Source organism: Macaca thibetana, chromosome 17 (genome assembly GCF_024542745.1).
Source record: "Macaca thibetana thibetana isolate TM-01 chromosome 17, ASM2454274v1, whole genome shotgun sequence".
Classification (NCBI taxonomy): Eukaryota; Metazoa; Chordata; class Mammalia; order Primates; family Cercopithecidae; genus Macaca; species Macaca thibetana.
The window spans coordinates 59,100,959-59,123,753 of record NC_065594.1 but is presented as its reverse complement, the minus strand read 5'-3'; positions in this window follow the sequence as shown (position 1 = coordinate 59,123,753).

The window sequence follows — 22,795 nt, the reverse complement described above, 5'->3', positions numbered from 1 at the left end:
GACACACTATCGCATGATGCCAGTCTCAAAATAATGTTGAAAGTGAAATTTGCTTCAAATTCTTGAAATTAAAGGCGGTCTGTATTTTAAATCATGATATAATTTGTGCCAAGTCTATTGGTAGGTATGACTTTACCAAAATAACATTATACTGTTATTATCTGTATATAATATATGTATATGTTATATATGTATTTTACACAATATATAATATGCAAATATACTCTCTATTCCAAATTTTTCTGTTATCCATTTATTGTGCAAATTATCTTCTATATGCTAAATATGGACTCTCATCTAGGCAAGCTACTTCAGACTTGTCCTAACATGATTCAATTTGCTTTTAAAAAAAAAAAAAAAAAAAAGAAAAGAAAAAACAAAGAAACAAAAACTGTGTGTAATGTTCCAGCAACAGAGGCAGTTTACCATCTCAGAGGTATTTGGGCTAATATTCTGCCTAATGCAATCTTCCTGTTATCAGCCCATCATCAGCTCATCATCCCTTCAATAATGTAATATAAGTGACTAAACCCCTAGAGCTGATTGTATCACAAAGGGATTACCCCAGTCCCATTCTGGGAATTAAACCTGCAGACAAAGGCCAGACAGCTGGGCAGCTGCATCAATTTGACATCGGTTATTTGCTGTGTACATTAGTACAATCTGCTGCCACGGTACAGAATTGTCAGCATTCTAGTTGTGTTCTCAAGACCCTGTTTTGAAAATGTGAACATCCTTGAGTGAACTTTAAGTACTCAATAATATAGCCAAATTCACAGCAACGGAGGATATAGAAGGAAAACTTAATGAAACTGAAAGGGCTCTGGATTCTGCAAGACGTGTCTGTGAGTCTGAAAATTGCAGGCACTGAGTTGAATCTTGGCAAAGAACTAAAAGTGTGGTCCATAATCATTCAACAATGACACCTTTTCCCTTACTCAGCTTCTTAAGAACTTTTTTCTTCCTGTTAATTACCTTACTATTTGGAAAACTTGATTCCATTTGAAATTAGAATTGCAGTAAACGATACCACATTTTAACAAATTATTATTATACTTTAAGTTCTAGGGTACATGTGCAAAACGTGCAGGTTTGTTACATATGTATACTTGTGCCATGTTGGTGTGCTGCACCCATCAACTCGTCAGCACCCATCAACTCGTCATTTACGTCAGGACGATACCACATTTTTACTTATATTTCCTGATGGTCTTATAACCATTTGAGCACAAATTCATGTATTAAAACGTTTCTACTTTGGAAGCATAATAGGGGAAGATTTTCAGATGTAACCCAAACTTATTAGATTATCAGAATTTACTAGTTGTAAGTAACTTACATATTTGCATGCAAATATCAGGGCAGAGTCTTAGGACATTTTTGTTATTGTCCAATATGAGAATCTGAACTTCTGAAAGGCTGTCAATTCCATGCCTTTTAAAGATGCTTCGTATATACCCTTTTAATCATTTTTCAGTCTCAGTGCTTCCTGTGTGACTCCCTTATCAAATGGGATTATGTATTAAAAGAGACTACATTTGAAAACAGCTTTCCCAAGTAACACAATTTGCTGGTGCCTATGATGTGCCTGGTAGCTAAACACGAATCTTATTTCAATTGAACCCTGTTTGGACTCTGGAATCAGGATGTTACCCAGTTTGACTTTAACACAATCAGTCAAATTAGCCTAGTCCTAGAGGCCAGGACCTGATAGATATTGGGTGAAAGCTAAACTAAATCATGTTAAGAGTTACAATAATACATTAAACAGAAAATTGTACTTACATTTTAGTCTAGAATTTAGAAAGTCTAGAATAAATGTAACTTTAGGTATAAGTTAGGCAATGCATATTCTTTGTATCATTGATAAGCAAAGAGATAAATATTAAAAAATATACAAGGCCCATAAAGCATTTCCTGGAGATGAAAGCTTTTTGAAAGCTAAGTACCCCAAAGTCTAATTTAAACCCCATTTCCAAAGAGGGGTGCTAAATATTTCATTCAAAATTTGTTAGAATTTTACCAGCACAGGTGACAAATGTAAAATCGAATTTTTCCCCTTAAACTGGTTGAATATACTAAATTTTATTTGTAATTATGATTTAAACAACATCCTTGAAAAGAATCACAAACATGCACCTCAGTGACAGCTACCTCATACCAGTAATATCAGGTGTAATTTGTCCTTTATTTCCCAGAATTCCTCTGGTTTGTAAGGGATAGTCCTCAATTAGTTGTGCTATGTTTCCTCTTGCTTGGTAAGCATTTTTGGTCAAACAAGGAATGGCAGAGTTCCACAATTAGATCAAAAGATCAATCCTAATGTACCATTTTCTCCTCACCCTCCTGCTGTAATAAAGTGGCTGCAGTTCTCCAGGGGACAACTCAAAATCCTAGGACTGATATTTCTAAATTAGCTGACTCTCTGACCTTGCTGGTAATTGCGTTAGTTTATCAATGTTCAACACAATTTATTACTCTCCAATATGTACCAAAGTGTTTATCTCTCAACACTAACAATATTAAAAAATCTAAACTATCTATTGGCGCACAAAGAAGCACCCTTTCATTAGGGAAAAGCATAAATAAGGGGGAAACATCACATGACCTGCCTCAGCACAGGAGAGTTGTGAATCCTGAAAGGATGGGGGCAGCTACCTCTTTCTCTGATTTAGCAATGTTATGTTACTTAAATCTGGAAGAAGAGAAAATAAGTTTTATTTCCATTTGTGTGTGTGATGCTGAAATAAAATGATGCTTCCTGCATTACTAAAGTAATGGCTTCATTACTTCATTACTCCAAGAAAAATGAATGGCATTGATAAAGCCTTATCAAAGCATTTGAAAGTAATGTGGGCATTGATAGCATCTCACTCTGGCTTTAAACGTGGTGCACTTTGATGGAGAAAAGCATTAAGTTCATGAGTCCCATTTTGGCGTAAAGAAAATCAACAGCATTCATTTAACCGCCTTCATCTTAATCATTTTATTATATGTTATTTAAGCCTTGTGTTTGATTATGGTAGTAAACAAGCTATGACAAACTCAGTGTCTATTAGATTAACTAAAGGTAATATGATATCAAAGTTTTGCAAGCACAATATGCTGTCTGTTTTCAACATGCTGTGGACGAGGACATGTGGCATATCCTGGCTATGAACAATGTTAATAACGTGCTCAGCCAGAAGCAGGTGTGATAAAGATCGTGCTGTCCAACTTTAACTCATGTGCTGTCTTTTATCTACCTTACTCCTTCTCCCCAGAGGTAGACTGCTCTTCACCGTTTCTTCACAGATGATAGAGAAGTTAGGAAACATCCTCTACCCATCCACCCACTCACCCACCTGCTATCTCCCATTAAACCGAATTATTGTGTTTGTTCTTCGCTCATAAGGAATGAGTTTTAAAAGCAGCTCACACTCAAATAAAACTGGTCTGGAGGCTTGCAAAGCATTTGATGTCTTCATCTAAAATCTTGGAGTCTTTAGATTATACGTCATATTATTATTGCTATTATGATTTCACTGTATTAATTGTAGTTAAGCTGATTTTCTTTCAAAAGCAGATATGTCTTAATTTCTTTTGTTCCTTAGCAGCTTATTTCAGTGCGAAGAGCAAAATCTTTTTGGTAAGGGAATGATGAGATTTGAATCCTCTATGCAATTTACCTTAGTTTTCCACAGCACTTAAAAAAAAAATCTGTATTTGGGAAACTTTATTGTTTTCATTACATGCCAAAGTCGTGGAAATTCTTTTAGTTTTAAAAAGTCCTTGACTTCTCTGTCACCCCTTTAGTGTTTGGATGTTATTTACACCGCATTAATGCTGCCAACCCAAGTCAAGAAATCCCTAAAGTCTGTCCATTGTGTGTGTTGCTCAAGCTAAACTACAAATGCAATTTACGCTGTTATAGATTCACACTGAACCCTCACTGAGCACCACTCAGGAGTCACATTCTGTCCAATGCATCTCATGTGCACATTGCCTCCTTTCATTAGATAATATAAGAAATGAATTTATGTCCATTTTAGTAAAAATTTTACTCAGATTCTTTGATGAACCTTATAGCACTTTAAGTAATTAGACTATTTTCTAAGTAAATAATTAGACTATTTTCTAATAAAAGATAAATATGAGTCATAATTTTGAGCAATAAAAATCATTTTTAAAATTGAAATAGCAGATTTTGTAAATATAAAAGGCCTCTGTCTCAGTTTGTTCAGGCAGCTGTAACAAAATGCCTTCGACTGGCTAACTTGCAAACAACAAACAACAGGAATTTATTTCTTACAGTTCTAGAGTCTGGAGAGTCCAAAATCAAGGTGCCGGCAGATCTGGTGTCTGGTGAGGCTCGTTCTAGGCTCTATAGATGGCGCCTTCTCAGGCTTCCTCACTTGGTGGAAGGCAAACAGCCCCCCTTGGGGCTCTTTTATAAGGACACTGATCCCATTCAGGAGGGTAGCGCCCTCATGACCTGATGCCTCGTAAAGGCCCGATCTCTTAATACGATTGCATTGGGGATTAGCTTTCAACACATGCGCTTAGAGGAGACACATACTTTCAGACCATGGCAACCTCCTAGTTAAAAAGGGTGGTGAGCATTTACTGGCTGCCTACTGTGTTCCCTCAGTACTGCAAATAGTTTACCCGCTCTCCAAAAACTATGAATCGAGCATTTACTTTGTGACAGGCACTGTGTTTATCACAAAGGATGTGAGGGTGAATAAAGTAATACTCTGGCAGGATGCTGTGGCTCACACCTATAATCCCAGCACTTTGGGAGGCTGAGGCAGGAGGATAGGTTGAGGCCAGGAGCTCAAAACCAGCCTGGTAAACATAGTGAGACCCCGTCTCTAGAATAAATAAACAAATAAATAAAAATGAAAAAAGTAGCTGGGTGTGGTGGCATGCACCTGTATTCCCAGCTGCTCAGGAGGCTGAGGCAGGAGAATCCCTTGAACCCAGGAGTTTGAGGCTGCAATGAGTTATGACTGTGCCACTGCACTGCAGCCTAGGTGACAGAATAAGACTCTGTCTCAATAATAATAATAATAAAATAAAGTAATCCTGCATGAATTCTAGAGGATCCAGAGAAGTGTTCAGGCCCTTTATACACAAAAATTACAGAAGTATGACTTGATTTCTGAATTACGTCTAATGATGCAGATAGAGTCCTGGCGCGGTGGCTCACGTCTGTAATCCCAGCACTTTGGGAGGCCGAGACGGGCGGATCACGAGGTCAGGAAATCGAGACCATCCTGGCTAACATGGTGAAACCCTGTCTCTACTAAAAATACAAAAAAAAAATTAGCCAGGCGTGGTGGCGGGTGCCTGTAGTCCCAGCTACTTGGGAGGCTGAGGAGGGAGAATAGCGTAAACCTGGGAGGCAGAGCTTGCAGTGAGCCGAGATCGCGCCACTGCACTCCAGCCTGGGCAACAGAGCAAGACTCTGTCTCCAAAAAATAAAATAAAATAAAAAAAAATAAAAAAATAAATAATAATAATAATAATGCAGATAGAAAGCAAAAGTTAGGCTGGGCGTGATGGCTCAGACCTGTAATCCCAGGACTTTGGGAGGCAAAGTGGGCGGATCACGAGGTCAGGAGATGGAGACCAGCCTGGCTAACATGGTGAAACCCCGTTTCTACTAAAAATACAAAAAATTAGCTGGGCGTGGTGGCGGGCGCCTGTAGTCCCAGCTACTTGGGAGACTGAGGCAGGAGAATGGCGTGAACCAAGGAGGTGGAGTGCCACTGCAATCCAGCCTGGGCGACAGAGCAATACTCCATTTCCAAAAAAAAAAGAAAAAAAAAGAAAGCAAAAGTTAACAAGCTCCTCATTATACATTCTGAATATGAATTCTCTGAAGTAACTAAAGAGAAGACTTTTTTTATTATTATTATACTTTACATTCTGGGATACATGTGTAGAATGTGCAGGTTTGTTACATAGGTATACATGTGCCATGGTGGTTTGCTGCACCCATCAACCCGTCATCTCTTAATTAGATATTTCTCCGAATGCTATCCCTCCCCTTGCTCCCTACCCATGACAGGCCCTGGTATGTGATGCTCCCCTCCTTGTGCCCATGTGTTCTCATTGTTCAGCTCCCACTTATGAGAGAGAACATGGGGTGTTTGGTTTCCTGTTCCTGTGTTACTTTGCTGAGAATGGTGGTTTCCAGCTTAATCCATGTCCCTGCAAAAGACATGAACTCATTCATTTTTATGGCTGCATAGTATCCCATGGTGTATATGTGCCACATTTTCTTTATCCAGACTACCATTGATGGGCATTTGGGTTGGTTCCAAGTCTTTGCTATTGCGAATAGTGCTGCAATAAACATGTGTGTGCATGTGTCTTTATAGTAGAATGATTTGTCATCCTTTGGGAATATACCCACTAATGGGATTGCTGTGCCAAATGGTATTTCTGGTTCTAGATCTTAGAGGAATCGCCACATTGTCTTGCACAATGGTTGAACTAATTTACACTCCCACCAATAGTGTAAAAGTGTTCCTATTTTTCCACATCCTCTCCAGCATCTGTTGTTTCCTGACTTTTTAATGATTGTGCTTCTAACTGGCGTGAGATGGTATCTCATTGTGGTTTCGATTTGCATTTTAGAGAAGAGATATTATATGTGTGTTTTTTTTCCAAAAAATGGGATCACCCTAAACAGGTTATTCTGCAACTTGCTCTTTCTCTCAAAACTGTGTTTATGAGGCCATATTAGAAACCAAATAAAAATTCCTTAAAATGCCATACTGAAAATCAGATCTGTGTTTTCATTTGTCCCTATAATTTTTATTTTCATCCTTTTTTACTTTCTCAGTTAATGTTATACCATGCAAACTCCATTTTATGACTATTTTTTTCACCTCCTCCCTCCTTGCTCTCCCCTCCTTCTGATGTTAACTCTTAATGACCTCCTCACTTTGAATACCTTCTCTTCATTTGATTCATTCTCAATGATAAACCATTGAGTAGTTTACCTTAGATAATACCTTAGATAAACCAAGGTATTATCTAAGCTCATACTAATCAATTTATATGCCTCCTAACATATGTATTCAAAGACATTAATAGATCCTGTTGTGAAGATTTTATAAAAATTTGGTCATATAAGCTTCTTAATATTCCATAATGAATGTAATAAAATTCACTCAACTATTACTCTATGAGTGAACAATTTGGTTGCTTTTAGGACATCACAAAAAAATCTTGCAACAAACATCCTCTGTGTATCCTACATATGACAACTTTTGTTTATGAAGAATAAATTGTCCAATTGAAGATTGCTGGGTTCAAATTTAGGTGTACTTTTAGCTTTCTAGCCATTGCCAGATTGCTTTAAAGTTATGAAAGTATTGACCAGCAATATATGAGCTTTCTGGTTTTTTCATCAACACAGGATGTGATTGCTCTTCAATTTTGCCAATATAAGAGTAAAAAGGAGGTGTCTATCTCATTGTTTAATTTGAATTTCCTGTGCTGTTAGTGAGAACACGCATTTTTATATGCTTATTATTTATTTATTTTTACAGTGTTCCTGTTTATATACTTTGCTCAGTTTTCTTTGAGCTGTCTTTTTTTCTTCTTCTTCTTAAAACTCAATTTGTAGAAGCTCTCTCTGTATCGGAGGTATTTGCTCTTCGTTTTGGTCAGGGCTTTCAGTTGATAACAATGGAAACCGGTGGGCTGAGATTGTCTGAGATCTATTGAAGAATGTTGAGCAGCTGACCAATCAGTGGAAAAAGGGTCAGGCCGAATTTCCAGGAACAGCACACAGTATAGCACTGAAGGACTGGCCGGGGGAGAACATTCAGGCCCACAGCTATGACTCTGCTGCCGCGCACTCCTGCAAAGTCAAGTAACTCCGCAAGGCTGTTCCCTCAAGTGGTCTAGTTAGGCATCAGGAAGCTGCATATCATTGGCTGAGCATGGGAACATGGCTGTGCCCCATCTGCAAGGGGGGCTGGGAAAATGAGTTTTTTGATTTCTACTATGTAAAGGTGGGATTCAGAATGAGATAATACATTAAAAATGTAGGGAGGATATTCGAAAGAGTTTGTGCACCACAAATGACAGTGTCTACTACATCTGTTATCCGTCTTATGAGTTACAGATATTTTTTTCTAATCTATATTTTGGCTTTGTTAATGGTATCTTTTATCAGATAATTACAAAAAAATATGTTTCTCTCCCTTTATAGCTTCTGGGTGTTCTGTCTTGCTTAAGGGGTTCTCTACCATCCCAAAATTATACAAATAATTTCTTAAATTTTCTTTTAATATTATTTTATATATTTGGATCTTTAGTTCATATGAAATTTGGTTTTGAATATGATATAAATTGGAATCTAAGCATTTTTCTTCAGATTGACATCAGCACCAAAAAAAAAAAAAAAAAACAAAAAAACCACAAAACTTTCTTGACCCTGTTCAGTGGAAATGCCAGTTCTGTAAAAGATTAATTTCCCATAGAAACTTGTATATACTTCTCAACTTTTATTTTACTTGTCTTTCTTATTCTTGTGCAAATCTATATTGTTTTGAATTATAAGAGCTTTAAGTACCTCTTATAGTTTTAATAGTTATAATATACTTTAGTCATGGTTTTATAATATTGTAATGCTTTTTATGATTATCTCAAACATTTTAAATATAAAATATAAAATAATGTTACCCAGTTCTCAGAAAACAAATTGGAATTCTGGTCCAAATTGCATAAATTTCATAAGGATAGACCACATTATGAGACTAAGTCTTCATATCCAATAATATACTCTCCAATGAGTTTTTTATCTTTCCATAGGATTTTGTAACTTTCTTCATATACGTCATGTATCTTTCTTGTTAAATTCATTCCTGGATTAAATTATATTTTCTATTGCTATTGCAAATGGAATATTTTTCTACTTCAAATAATGATTGTTGACTAGTATTATAGACAAAAGCAGTGAACATTTGTGTATTTTCCCTGCATCAAGACATCTTCCCAAGTTCATTTATTACAGTTTGATAGTAAGAGTTTCATGGATCAAATGTAGAAATTTGTGTTGCCTTTACTCTAATATTTATACCAATTATTTGATATTTTTATTGTAGTAAGTGAAACCTCTCAATGTTGAACATGGTAGAGGTTGGTATCATCCCTGTCTTATTGCTAGTTTTAGTAACAGTGATTTAAGTATGTATTTAATTGTGATCTTTGTAGCTCGTTTTGTAATAGACTGTATCGCACTTAAGCAATTTTCTTCTATTTCCCTTATATTTAAAATACATTATGAAATAATTGCCGATTTTAAAAATAGTGCCTATTTGGCATCTGTCAGTATAATCATATGGATAATATTTAATTTTTTGATGTGATCATGTTGTTTAATCATTTATGAATTTCTGGACTAAATACTATGTGTCATACTTCTTATGGATTCAATTACTTAGTATTTTATTTAGAACTTTTATCCATATCATAAGTCAAATTTTTATATATATTTGTCATTTTATATTATTGTATCAAGTTTAGGTATTGAATATTAGCAACTTTTACTAATGTTTTCATCATTTTCATACCCCTGTTTATTTGGACCTCTAATTCCAAAGAGTAGAAGCTACATGGAAGGCAATTTTTTCTGTAAATGTGGAACTAGATTTCTTTAATAACAAATGAGATGTCCTTTGAGGTATTGTTTCTTTTCATGAGTTCTGCTAGAACTTATTGAAGAGGGATTGTTCTTCTGACTTGGAGATTTGAACTAGATGACTTCTAAGGCCCCATCCGACCCCGACATTCATAATTACTGAATTATACAGGTGTTGGAATTGTAGCCTCCAGAGCCAGATTGCAGGGTTTGAAAATAAGCTCTAAGACTTAAGAGTTGTGGCAATTTACTTAACTTTACCAAGCCCAAGTTTCTTCATTTTCCAAATGTGACGGCATAGTGTTTGGCAGATGATAAACACTCTGTAAATGTTAGTAAGTAATTTCATGAGTGTGGAAACTTTCCACAAATTTATCAAAAAGAATGTTCTCCATTTTAAAGATGTGGTTTATGTAAGAAAAAAATTCTCTTCTAACGTTGTGATATTTTAGAAATTGTCCTTTTTCACATAAGTCATTGCCTTTTTTTTAAACTACCTGTTTCTTAGGTGGTCTTTTCTTCATTATTTATTTTGGGCCTTTTTTTGGGTGGGGGGCTCTGCACACATTCTTTGGATGGTTTCAATTACTCTTTAATTATCATCTCTTTTCTGATGACTCCCAAACAACTGTCTCTTCTGAGCTTTGGATTCACGTATCTACCTGCCTGCTAGATGTTCCCACCTGGAGATCCTACAGGCACCTCCATCCTGATACAATCAGAATGCATCTACCATTTCTCCTAAGACGTTCCCCCTAACATGCTTTTTCTTCATTGCTACCCGTCTCAAGAAATGATGCTACAATCCTTGCTCATGCCAGAGATCTGGCGTTATCATTGATTTTTCCAGTTTCTCCCCACTCCTCACCTCTAATTCCCAAGTTCTGAAATATTCCTCAAAGCAATCTATCGCACTCCATCTCCACTAACACATCTCTAGTTTTGGAAAGCATTAATGAGAACTGTCCTTTAGTAATAAGACACTTCTTTGAGAATGCAAATCTAATGGCCCAAGACTACTACTTCCAAATCATTTCTAGTCTCAACCTTCTAAATTTGTATCCCAGCCATTTTGAATTTCTTTTAGTTGCTTAAACATACCATCTTCACAACAAGCTGTGAACGAGGAACTCTTATTATCCCATTCTCACACACGTAAAATCTAAGGCTTAGAGAGTTTAAGTAATCTTCCTGAGATCATGGATCCTGTATGTGAAGGAATTAGGATTTCAATCCAGGTCTCTGACTCTGGAGCCTGTTCTCTTTAGATATCATCTGCTCCAGAAAGCATCTGGCACAACTGTTCTTTCTCATTATGTTCATCTGTGTATCACACAGTCTCTATTCTAACACTTACTACTCTGCAGTATAATCACTTGTTTCATTCTGTGTGTCTCCAAGTAGTTTGTAAACACTATGAAATCAGGGACTGTTTGTTCTTGTATTCTTAGCACCCAGCACAGTGCCTGGCACATAGTAGGTACTTAATAAATATTTGATATGTGACTGCCATTGTCTTAATGTTTGTTCGCCCTGTCGAAATCACTCATTGTAATCCTAACCCTCCAGGTGATGGCATTAAGAGGTGATTATATCACGATGGTATAGCACTTATGAATGAGACTAGTGTCCTTATAAAATAAACCCGGAAGAGAACCCTCACCCCCTTCACCAGGTAAGAACGCAGTGAAAAGATGGCTGTCCATGAATTAAAAGGTGAGACCTCACCAGACACCCAAACTGCCAGTGCTTTTATCTTAGACCACCCAGCCTTTAGAATTGTGGGAAATAAATTTCTGTTGTTTATACGTCTCCCAGTATATGGTATTTTGTTATAGCAACCTGAACAGACTTAAGACAGTAACCCAGATGTATGGGGCCTCCATGTACCTTGGTCATCCATGGCCTTTGAATAGCTAGCACTCTCTGCAATTCCATGTATGTCTCTTATTTACTCATTGTTTCTTCTTTCTCTATTTCTGCATGGTAGTCTGCCATATTGGTTAATCCTATGTATCATCTTTTGGCATTTTCTCTCAAACACTCCTACCTCACTTAGGATACTGTGAATTTGTCAATTTTATTGAAATCTTAAGGACTTATGGGGAGGACTTTGTTACTCATAGCCTCCCACTCTTCCTTTCTGGTATTCCTTTTGTCTATGCTCTCCTGCCTTAAATCCCCAATCCATGCTTCTCCCTGTCGTGCTCACCACCCAGGAAGGTAGGCCTTTCCACGATTTCCTGAAATTTTGGTAATAGATGTTTTGCCACTCCATTGTAGTTGAGTGAATGAATGAATGAATGAATGAATGAAGGTGTGAATGTGTCAATAAGTCCAGGCTGAAAATTTGAGATTAGACTTACCTTATATGATTTTAACCACCCCAAAAAACTTTCTTTGAGGGTGAATCATTGACTATATTGATACACTACATCTGACGAACCTGTTTATATTTTATATGTAACTGTTTGGCTATCTTTTAGGTACTGTATTATGAGAAAGATTTGTTTAATTTTTTTCAAGGTGCATGCTGATTTATTTTGGGCTCTGAGACTGTGGGAGAAGGTGTCCTCTACTTCTTTGTGTCTGCCACATGATTTAGCAAAATGTCGTGTGCAGAGTAGGTACTCATTTAATAGCAAGTTGATTGATTGAATAATTATTCCATCTATAAACACTGCTGCAGTGCATTACCTGATGAGTGTCTATTTCAGTGTGACTATGGCTATGACCTTCGTGTAGTTCATTAGCAAATGAAAAGTATGCTCATTTCCATGGAAGGAAATGAGAATATAAAAAATGTGGTTCTATTTGTAGTGCCATTACTGTCTTACTATTTGATTAAGAACAAATTCTTAACCTTTTAATGCTACCAGTTACCTATGACTCTGATCTCAAGGCTATTGCAGTACCAAAATCCTGGGGAGGATAATATAATAACCCTGATCTATTTGAAGGGATAAAAATAGGCCAAAAATGAGGGAACTCATTGACTAAAATCAATCAGTAGTAGAGGAGAGGTGATGTCTTAGAAACAAACAAACAAACAAAAAAGCAAACAAGCAGTTTCCCAATCACATTTTGTAATCATAACAGTTCCCAGTGAGAATATCACAATTCTGCTGATGAGGACACTGAAGCTGAGAAATTTTAAGAAACTTGAGTCAAATCATATAGCTGGTAAGAAGTAGTCATTTCTGGTTCACTGTTTTCCCTCCTCATATCAACCCACTGTTCATTGTATCTTGTCAGTTTTGAAATGCTTATGGTAGGATACCTCAATCCATGACACCCTATTCTAACAAAGGAAAATGAAATTACACTGATTGGAAGTAGCAGCAGCAACCAAAAAACCTGTTAATAAAATCTTTGAACATTACTTGTGATCATGCCCCTGATGTACATTTACTGAACATTCTCTGGGACAGACACCCTCCTATGTCCTAGAGACATGCAAAACAGAGAAAAACAAGGCTCTGCCATTGACAGGGTTCTGGGTCATGAAAAATGAGAAAGTTCCCAGGTGGACAAGGGGAGGAAGGATGTTCAAGGTAGAGAGAAAAGCAGGTACAAAGTCAGCGAAGCATTCAGGCCTATGCTTTTAGGAGTTTTGAATGTTTCAGTCTACCTGGAGGGTCCAGAGTCATTGCAGAAAGCAGAGTAGAAAAGCAAACGGAGGCAAAATCAAAGGGACTCGAGCTGAGGAATTTGACTTTATCTGGGCTTTGCCTGTAGGTGATGGAGAAACTGCAGGAAATTTTAAGCAGGAGAATCCTAGGTTTAAATCTGGTTTTAGAAACAATTTATTGAGGCCAGGTGGGGTGGCTCACATCTGTAATCCCAGCACTTTGGGAGATCAAGGCTGGCAGATTACTTGAAGTCAGGAGTTCAAGACCAGCCTGGCCAACATGGCGACACCCAGTCTCTACTAAGAATACAAAAAAATTAGCTGGATTTGGTGGCACACCTGTAATTCCAGCTACTGGGGAGACTGAGGCAGGAAAATCACTTGAACCCAGGATGTGGAGGATGCAGTGAGCCGAAATCATGCCACCACACTCCAGCCTGAGTGACAGCATAAGACTCAGTCTGACAAATAAAAAAAAATTTAAAAAAAGAAACAATTTATTGATATTGAAGAGGAAATGTATCAGGTGTAAGTAATGGGAATGGGAGAAAGAATGGAGACTCTTTGGTGTAGACACTATTGCTGTAAATTGAAAGCTGAAGCCACTTTTCCTTTGGTAAATAAGTGGGAGATGCTACATTATTAACTTTGCTCAATGATTTGATTTGGGTTGTAATCACATGAAAATTGGTACCTTTGATAACATTTGAAAATTATCACTAGTAATTCTAACTGCTCTTCTAAATTATAGCTTACTCTAGTGATTTTATGGCTGTCTTTGTGCTAAAATTGCAACGTTTCTTTTCACTAATGCCTTTTCCTTATTTGCTTCCATTGACTGTGTAAATCCTTTCTAGCCCATTTGCCATTTATACCATAACCCTCCTGTGTTTGCTCCTAATGTGTTATAATTCTTTATAATCTGGTCCTCACGTGTTTCTGATTCCTGCTAATATTTCTTTTTCTTCCCTTGAGGAAAGTATATCCATTTTTGGTTTCAAATGCTCTTCACCTTTTGTAAATATTAAGGCAACGATTCAATTTAATTTTAAAAATAATGTTTTTCTATTTCTTCTTTTGTCAATAAATTACCTTTGCCAGCTTTTAAAAGCTGTATTGTCTCATAATTTTCTTATGTGCTCTGCTGTTTCATTTTGTTGTTCCCCAGAGGATGTGGGAATATATATTGATATAATGAATAATGTGAAAATAAAAAAAAGAAGAATTTAGGGTCATATTCATACTCTATAGTGTTTACTAGTGATCTATTTCAAAATAAGTCATGTATTTCGGTCCTGATAAATCAAATATTTAAGAAACATTCTTTAAGTGGAGAAATATACATGGAAAAAAATTACTAGTGACCCTGAGAGGCCTCCTTGAATGATTCTTGCTGTGGATGATTTACCTTCAATTTCAGTCCTGCTTCTGCTACCAAGGGTTATCATAGTACACATTGCTCATAAGGGTTCTGGGAGTACAAACGAGGGTCAGAGATCAAAAAACATAAGATATAATATTAGATAAAATATTAGCAGCCCTGCAAATATTCACAAAGTCATACATCATGTTAGAGCTACTGTATTCCATGTAGGAAAATAAAAATGGGAAATTGCATGAGCTACTTTCTTTTTTATTACAGAAATTAAAGGTCTAATTTAGAATTGTAAATTTATGTAAATAGCCATTAATACCATTTTATTAGTTCAGGTACTTGGGGTATGAACAAATAAATATAACAGGATTTTTATAGAGTCTGCAGTAGTAGTGATTCAGTATATATGTAATATGAGGTATTTAAAATTTATAGAACTACAAAGATGCTCTGAGAAGCCTTCAAGTTCATATTAAACCAGGTTTATGAAAATTACTTAATAGATTTTTTTTCTTCCTTTCTACTAATTACATGATGTTGTGTGATGATACTGATGTTAAAAATGGCAATTCTCAGTTCCTTGTGCCGTACAAGTACTTCGGCACTTTTGCCATGTATGTGTTGTGCCACTTAACCTTCCTAACCCTGTAATGTAGGTGTTATTCTCATTTTACAGATGAGGAAAGACACAGGGAGATAGAGGAAATTGCCCAACGTCACGTAAGTGAGTAGTAGAACTGGGAATGAAAGTTAGGTTTGACTGTGACCAAAGCCTGTGCACTCCTGTTGACCACAGGACATTAGTCATAAAGGAGCACTGAGTATGAACAGAGGTGGAGTGTAACTGCATTTAACTCATGGTAAGATGGTAGCTTTTCCCCCTACACTGGGAATGTTTACACAAAATCCTGCTGATAATTCTGCATGGCTTTTCTCTGTGTTATAATCTGAGGGCCATGATATACTTCATAAATATCCAAGTCTTGGACAAAATGTCACATCGTTTTGTTCTTTCTCTTTGGCATCTCTCCTGAACTTGCTTGAAAATTTGTGCCTCCAGTACTGAAAGTAAAAAAATTAAAATCACAATTGATTCAGTAAACTCGATCAAACTGAACTGTTTATTTTCTTGTTTTATTTTTGTCTTTGCCTTCAACATTGATAAATGCAGTATATGTGCAAAAAAGTATAAATTATATATAAGTGCAATTTAAAGAAGAGAAAAGCCATATACTTGCTAACACATCTTACCAAATAGGACCATGCCAATATCGTAAAGTCACTGTTTGCTCTTCCTGGAACCCATCTGTCTCCCCCTTCTTCTCGGAGATAACCATTAGTCTGAGTTGTATGCTTAGCACTTTCTTGTCTTCCTTCAAGATCTTACCATATGTGTAGGTGTTCCTATATATTTAAAATGTTTTATTTTTCCGGTTCAACGTATAACTTTTAAGATTCATCTGTTTTAATGTTGGTGATTATAGTTTTTTCTCTTCATGGCCCAATATTTTACTAATATGTCACAATAAATTCACTTCATTATCAATAGGGATGTGGATTTCCCCATATTTTTTCTGCTACAAATATGTTTCCCATGAATATTTTCATACACGTCTCCGATGCACATATACAAGTGTTTCTTCAGAGTATTTGTCTAGGAATGGAATTGATGAGCTATTTATGTAATTCTTCTAATTTGGTAGGCAATGCTTAATTATTTTCTAAAGTGGTCGTACCAGTTGTTATTTCTACAAATCCAAGCCACAGATTCCCCAGGTTCTTGCTGATATGTTGTATCATCAGAGTTCATAACTTGCCTGACTGGTGGGTATGAAATTGTATCTCCTTGATGGTTTATTTTGCTCATCTTTTGTTTCAATGACCTCAATTATCTTTTAAAATAATTATTGGCCATCTGTTTCCTCTTCAGAAAAAAATGCCTGTTCTCAATTTTTCTAAAAATTGTTAGCCTTTAACTTATTATCTCTTTTCCAAAAGTTAAAAATAAAGTATCTGGATAGTAATTCCTTGTCAATTATATGCATTGTAAACACACAAATCGTTGCCCAGGTTTTGGCTTGTTAATTAAGACCTTTCTTGCTCCAGTTTCTTCTCTTCTTTTCCTATGGCTAATTGCCAGAGTTTTCAGAAACCTTAGGTAACAAACTGGAAAAGAAGAAGCAGGAAAAGGCAGAAAAAACTGACTACAGTCCTTCCCTGATTCAGAGCTTTCACCCTGTAGCAGGCCGCAGCTGGAGAAGATATAACTTTAAATGAGGATGAAAGCTTTGGCAATTACACTGATCTTTACATTCAGAGTACAGAGCTGAGAGACTGCTTGGTGACTTAAAATCGGAGTGGGACTTTGAATTACTGAAGAGTGACTAACACAGTTATAGGACTGCCCATGTTTTTTATCCAGATGAGGGGAAAATCTTTCCTGTCATGTATACCTTCAAGAGATAGAAGAATACAAAAGTAAGTTTCACTATGATTAAATCCCACAAGTCCCGATTGTTTGATATACACATTCATTCAACACACATTTGCTGAGCACCTATTAAGTGTTGGATGCTAAGCTGGGCTATAGGGATAGATAGTGAACAAGATAAGCATTACTTTTGCTCTGTGGAAGCCTGTTGTGTAATGTAGCTCAGAATACCTTTGGGAAGGAGAATGCAATTGCCCAAAATTTTCTTCAAGTCCCTTGCAAAATTTTGGCAATCCTGCCTGTAGGGAATATAGCATCAATGACTAGTCACCTTACTCTAAATTTGTATGAGGGTAAACTTAGGAAGAAGGTTAGGTGGTCTTCTATGTCACCCACATCTGCAAATTATGCTTCTCTATACATGAAAGAAATTAACCAATGGTATGTGAATGTATTCATTATCATACAATGATTCAGTTTTAGCTGTATCATGAGTTAACAAGTTGCAAATCTCAGTGGAACTGTGAAAATAGAACATAAATGTAGCTAATCACTTTTCCAGAAGCTAATCATATTTAATGTCAATAAGCATGACCCTCTCTGCAGATAATCATATTTTAATTTCAAAAGTGAGAATACTAATAGAATTAAGTGGGAAACCAATAATAATTTACTACTGACAGGTTAATGTAGGATAAAGTGACTTGGTAGTAGCTATAAGTGGAAAAATCTACAAATATCTATCATTTAGGATAATTAAAATACTGGAAGATAAAATAAAATTCTATTAGCATCAATGTCATTGAAACAAATACAGTTAGATATATACCATGTGAAACTTCTTTGTTCTCATTTTTAATTTAATTTAATCTTTGAGACAGAGACTTTCTTTGTTGCCCAGGCTGGAGTAGTGATGCAATCATGGCTCACTGCAGCCTTGAACTCCTGGGCTCAAGACATCTTCCCACATAAGCCTCTTGAGTAGCTGGGGCTACAGGTATGTGCCACCATGCCCTGCTAATTATTCTGTTTTTTGTAGAGATGGGGACTTACTTTGTAGCTTACCCTTTTGGATCTAAGTTAAATCAGACTATCAAAGTTTTGAGCAAGACGCCAAGTCACAATAATTTCTGTGTCCTGTTGGATATGGTGGACAATATACAGAATTTATGAGGGAGGCATCAGAAAACTAGTTAGGAGTCTCTTGAACTACTTTACCCACTGAAGATACCTTAAAATACGAAGATATAAAAGTATTGAGAGATAATATACTGAGATGATGAGTTTTTTTTTTTTTTTTTTTTTTTTTTTTTCGGAGAGAGCTATCCTGTGTATCCTATTCTCTGCAAGAGGGAGGAATGTAGATAAGTGCTATTTTCTAAGCCCTGGTCTGAGGAGAAGGGCTTCATGACATCTACCTATAACACTTACTGCACAGCTCCTGCAGTCAGCTATGTACTCTGACATACTGCCTTGGAAATCTAGATGGCAAGAAAGAAGGACCATTGAACCATTTTGGCAACAGAGTGAAGAAGAGTGCTGCTGGGGGATTGACTTGCACCCCGAAGTTGGTCAGCACAGAAAGGTTGTGAGTGTTTCCTTTGGGCCAGATGAGGGCCACTTGGGAGAAAGAGCTAGCCTGGAGCCATTTTAAATTCTACCCAGTGGACTGGGCACAGTGGCTCATGCCTGTAATCCCAGCACTTTGGGAGGCTGAGGTGGGCTGATCACCTGAGGTCAGGAGTTTGAGACCAGCCTGGCCAACATGGTGAAACCCCATCTCTACTAAAAATACAAAAATTAGCTGAGTGTGGTGGCGTGCACCTGAAATCCCAACTACTCAGGAGGCTGAGGCAAGCAAATCACTTGAACCTGGGAGATGGAGGTTGTAATGAGCCGAGATCAGGCCACTGCACTCCAGCCTGGGTGATAGAGCGAGACTCTGTCTCAAAAAAAAAAAATATATATATATATATATTTTATATATATTTTATATATATATATACACACCCAGTGAAATACAGAAAATCTGAGATTTGCTTAAAAATACCCCCAGGGGAATAACAATAGGTAAAAATGCTGATAATTGTTGAAACTGGATAACAGTGCATGAAACTTCACTGTCTCATTCTCTCTTTTTCGGAAATGATTACTCATGTTCCTAAAAGAAAGTTTAGAAAATTTTACTCAAGAGGATCTCTGTGGAAAGGCAATGAGATTCCCATGGAGAAAATTTGTTTGGCATTTACCAGTCAGCAAACTGGGGACCAAGGTAGCACAGCAGGAGAGGAAGTAGAATGCACCGTTATCGTCGAAAGGACTTCAGGAGAGGTACTCAGTGCATGGGACTGTCTGTCGAATATGTGAAAGTACTGTGTGAGAATAAGTGCTCCTTAAACACCTCCCCAGCTCAGACATTGAGAAGCCTTCATTGATAGTACCAGTCAAGCAGTGAGTATTCTATCCTAATGCATTTTTTTCTTTCTCTCTTTCAAAAACAGGTCTGGCAAGTAAAGGAGAAAATTAGTAAGATAGAAGAAATGGGAGAGGGGATTAGCAAGAGAGAAGAAGGCAGAAGAGGTGAGTGAGGGAGCGAGAAAAGCTACACACCCCATTTCAAGATGGGGAGAAGCTGTGTGTGATCAGCTCCAGTGATCCCACCTGCAGGCAACAAGATGCTTCTGGGAGAGGAAAAGGTTTCTTAATTCTAAATCAAGTTTTAAGAGTTGATGAATAAATGAGACCGGAAATTTAATTACTGAATTAATGTTTGGTTTTTGAATTAAAGCATCTGCAAGACTTCACACTATCTAGACGTGACCTGCAAAGTCTTGGGCTTTGCCTGCATTTTTATCCAGTGACAGGTGATGAGCTGCCTGTGTTGAGTTCATTGAGAAGTTTTTGTTGTTGTTGTTGTTTTGAGGCAGAGTCTTACTCTGTCGCCCAGGCTGGAGTACAGTGGTGCAATCTCAGTTCACTGCAACCTCTGCCTCCCGGGTTCAAGCGCTTCTGCCTCAGTCTCCCGAGTAGCTGGGATTACAGATGCGCACCACCATGCCCAGCTAATTTTTGTATTTTTAATAGAGACGGGGGTTTCACTATGTTGGGCAGGCTGGTCTTGAACTCCTGACCTGGTGAGCCACCCACCTCAGCTGCCCAAAGTGTGGGGATTACAGGTATGAGCCACCACACCTGGCCCCATTGAGAAGTTTTAATGAGGCAGATTGAAAACAAAAAAGATGCAGAAGATGCTTTTGGCTTACGTTGAAAGCATTCTGCTTGTTCAGTCCGTTTTGTATATGTGTTATCCCATATTAACCTTATAGCAAGCCTATGGATGCTCAAGGGAGGCATTATTCACTGCATTCTGTTAATACCAGTAGATAAATTAAAATGTTAAGGAAGTTGAGTGATTTGCTCAGGATCACAGTATTGCTAAAAGATTGAAGCAAAGCTGGAACCTGGGCTTTCATTACTTTATTGGTGTCACGCGCCTCTGTGTGAAGAGACCACCAAACAGGCTTTGTGTGAGCGATAAAGCTTTTTAATCACCTGGGTGCAGGTGGGCTGAGTCCGAAAAGAAAGTCAGCGAAGGGATATAAGGGTGGGGCCGTTTTATAGGATTTGAGTAGGTAAAGGAAAATTACAGTCAAAGGGGGTTCTCTGGCCGGCAGGAGTGGGAGTCACAAGGTGCTCAGTGGAGGAGATTTTTCAGCCAGGATGAGCCAGGAAAAGGACTTTCACAAGGTAATGTCATCACTTAAGGCAAGGACCAGCCATTTTCACTTCTTTTGTGGAGGAATGTCATCGGTTAAGGTGGGGCAGGGCATTTTCACTTCTTTTGTGATTCCTCAGTTACTTTAGGCCATCTGGGCGTATATGTGCAAGTCACAGGGGATGCGATGGCTTGGCTTGGGCTCAGAGGCCTGACATTGGTCCAGCATTTTTACACTTTATCTCCTAAATCCAAACGAGTCCGAAAGATTTAGAGAAACTCTGAGGAATGGACTAAAAGTGTTAAAGACTCCTTCTAGACCATGGAGAAGCATCAGGGTTTACCTGGTGGGTTCTACATTCTAATCCTGTAACTTGGTTCCTCCAGATTCCAGGGCCTTGTCACTTTTCTAGGGATCTCAGAGACTGAAAGTAGCTTCATGTTTAGAGAAGTCTGTTGGGGCCAAAGAGCCCAGCCCTTATTTTCTGGAATTTAAACAGGTGTCACTTTTCTGTCAAACAAAAGACACTTGAAGGCTGTGACTTTTTTCCTCGTGACTCAAGTTTGATCAATCAATCGATCAAAACAGTGACTCTCATTCGAATGTATCCATTAGGGTCTCAAGGTAGAGACATAGACATAATTAGTTAATTCATATATAGATTATTGTTGGGTTAATTAATGAGCACCCACAATGTACCACCTCTGTGCTTGGCATTAGAGATGTGATGGTTAGAAAAAAAGAAAAGAAAAAGAAGAGAGGAAAAAAGGAAGGAAAAAAATGCAGTCTCTCTTGTCTCATGAGACTTAGAATCTAGGAGGGAAAATGGGCATTAATGTAAGAATCATGCAAATACAAATTAAATATCAGCTATGGTAAGTGGTAAATAGGAGAGGATATGGTGTTATAAGAATCAGTACAGGGGTTTGTGGCCTACCTAGTGAAGTTAGAGTAATCTGGAGGAGTTTAACATTTCATCAACAGAGATTAACTCAGTACATTCAGTTGGGGTCAGGGAGAGAGAAAGGGAGATAGTTTTTAGAGATGTTCCTTCTAGAAGTGTTATCTTTCTTCCCTGAGAAAAATAGACTATTAATATAAATAGAATTAAAATTAATTTCCACAGGGAGAGCCTCTTCCTTCCATTGATCTGGGAAACATGAAAAACCTGAACTTAGTACTTTCGTAACTTCTGTGCTTTTAATTTCTGTAGAATAAGCTCTTTGTTATGCTCTAGGCTTTGAGGGAGCAGGAATTAAGACTTGGACTTAATTTCTTTTTAATGAACATGGTGACAAAAAGAAACTTTAGCAGGACTCAGCAGCAGTCTTGGCTTCCTGAGGCAGAGGAAGACTGACAGGGAGGATGGGGGACTGTGAATCAGACAAGCAAATGGGTCCCCATAATAGCCTCCCTCTGGAGCGGTGTGAGGGTGGCAAATAAAGGTGAAAGGGAGCAGCAGGCCTTTAGGAAGAGGACACAGCTCTAAAAGACCCAGGGTCTCATCAGGACTGTTTGTGAACCAGGAGTAAATCTCCTTGAGCACTGGGATCTTCATGTCTCTCTCTGTTATTGATTCCCATGTTTAGTACCAGGCATTGCACAAACTGCTCTGCAAAAAAAAAATATTTACTGAACAAATGATGAAACTTGAACCAAGAACTTTGATAAAGTAATGAATAGAAAGTGAAGACCTTGGAAATAATGGAGAAAGAACAAAGTCACCCAAAAGGAGGGTGGATACTGTAGTTGTAAATTGCTGAACATCCAAATTGGCCTTCAGCTTCCTGCACATGGTCAAACCTTGACTTCATGCTCCAGTGAATTGGGGAGTCTCTACCCTTTTTTCTCAATAGTGTTTATGTATGATAATGTTTTGCAGATTTTGAAAGCCCGTTCAGTCCTGTGGGTGGGGATAGCAGGCTGATGAGTCAGGATGACTGCTATCAGATTACTGATCTTGGAAAGTGGCACTGTGTGGGGCTGTTGCTCTGGT